Source organism: Carlito syrichta, unplaced genomic scaffold (assembly GCF_000164805.1).
Source record: "Carlito syrichta isolate Samal-C Ts95f unplaced genomic scaffold, Tarsius_syrichta-2.0.1 Scaffold314090, whole genome shotgun sequence".
Taxonomy (NCBI): domain Eukaryota; kingdom Metazoa; phylum Chordata; class Mammalia; order Primates; family Tarsiidae; genus Carlito; species Carlito syrichta.
Genome location: NW_007258186.1, coordinates 35,260 through 37,485, shown reverse-complemented (window position 1 = coordinate 37,485; position 2,226 = coordinate 35,260).

Genomic DNA, 2,226 nt, shown 5'->3' with positions numbered 1-2,226 from the left:
CAGTCTATCTTATCTCTTATGGCCTGTGGGTTTCAGGTTTTGTTCAGGAATTGGATGCCAGTACCAATTTCCATGAGGGTATGTCCTTCATTTTCTAAAGTTCTTATGGTTTGAGGTTTTACATTTAGGTCTCTGATTCATTTAGAGTTAACTTTTTGTGTATGGGGATAGATAGGGGTCCTGTTTCAATCTTCTGCATGTGGTCAGCCAGTTTTCCCAGCACCATTTACTGAATAGGTTCTTCTCTCCCCAGCGGTAGGTGGTGGAGGCTTTGTCGAAGATGAGTTGGTTGAGAAATTGAGGTTTTGCTTCTAGAATCTCAATTCTATTCCATTGGCCTATATGCCTGTTCTTATACTAATACCAAGCTGTTTTGATTATTGTAGCTTTATAGTAAAATTTGAAGTCTGGTAATGTGATACCACCTGCTTTGTTTTTGTTTTTTTGTTGAGGATTGTTCTGGCTATTCTTGGTCATTTGTGTTTTCATATGAATTCCTGTGTTGTTGTTTTCTAGGTCTGAGAAGAATGTTGCTGGTAATTTGATGGGTATTGCATTAAATATGTAGATTGCCTTAGGTAAGATAGACATCTTCAAAATGTTGATTCTTCCGATCCATGAGCACAGGATATTTTTCCACTTGTTTGTGTCATCTTTGATTTCTTTGAACAGTGTTTTGTAGTTTTCATTGTAAAGGTCCTTCATGTTTCTGGTTAGAAGGATGCCAAAGTATTTCTTTTTTTGTGTGGCTACTGTGAATGGATTTGTGCTTTTTATTTGGGTTTCTGTCTATTATTGGTGTAAAGAAATGCAATTATCTTTTGCACATTTATTTTATATCCTGAGACTTTACCAAAGCCCTTTATCAGTGTAAGGAGGTTTTTGACAGATTCTCTTGGGTTTTCAAGGTACATAATCATGTCACCTGCAAAGAGAGATAACTTGACTTCCTTTTTTCCTATTTGGATACCCCGATTGCCTTCTTTTCTCTGATGGCTCTAGCCAGGACTTCCAATACTATATTGAACAGGAGGGGTGAGAGTGGGCATCCTTGTCTTGTTCTAGTTTTCAGGGGAAATGGTTCCAGTTTTTGTCCATTTAGGAATATGCTGACTGTGAGGTTCACATAGATGGCTTTTACTATTTTGAGGTATGTTCCCTGTATGTCTAGATGTTCGAGGGTTTTTATCAAGAAGGGGTGTTGGATTTTATCAAAAGCTTTTTCTGCATCTAATGATGTAATCATGTGGTTTTTGTTTTGACATCTATTGATGTATTTAATTACATTTATGGTTTTACAAATGTTGAACCAGCCTTGCATCATAGGGATGAAGCCTACTTGTCATGATGGATGATTTTTGAGATGTGTTGTTGAATCTGGTTTCCTAGGATCTTGTTGAGATTTTTAGCATCTATGTCATCAAAGATATTGGCCTGTAGTTCTCTTTCTTTGTTGGGTCTTTACCTGGCTTGGGTACCAATGTGATGTTAGCTTTGTAAAATGATTTGGGGAGAGTTTCATCTTTCTCAATTGCCTGGAATACCTTCAGTAGGATTGGTATAAGCTCCTTCTTAAATGTCTTGTAGAATTCTGCTGGAAAGCCATCTGGTCCAGGGCTTGTTTTTGTCAGTAGTTTTCTTATTATGTAATCAATTTCCTTGATTGTTATTGGTCTATTTAGGGTCTCAATTTCTTCTTGTTTCAACCTAGGCAGGCTGTGTGATGACAGAAAGTCCTCCATTTCCTTAAGGTTTTCAAGTTTGTTTCCATACAAGTGTACATAGTAGTCTCTAATGATCTTTTGTATTTCTTCAGGATCAGATGTGACTTCATCTTTTGTGTTTCTGATTGTGTTTATTTGGGCTTTTTCTCTCTTTTTCTTAGTTAGTCTAACTAGGGGACCATCAATCTTGTTTATCCTTTTGAAGACCAGCTTTTTGTATCATTGATTTTTTTGCATTATCTTTTTGTCTTCTATGTCCTGGATTTGGGCTTTTATTTTAGTGATCTGGATTTTTCTGCTGAAATTAGGGTTTTTGTGGTCTTGCTTTTCCAGCTTCCTCAGGTAGCTTGTTAGGCTGTTAATTTGTGATCCTTCCATTTTCTTTGTAGGGATATAAATTCTCCTCTTACTACAGATTTCATGGCATCCCAGAGATTTTGGCAAGATGTTTCTTCATTTTCTTTTGTTTCCAGGTATCTTTTGATCTCTGTTTTGATTTCAT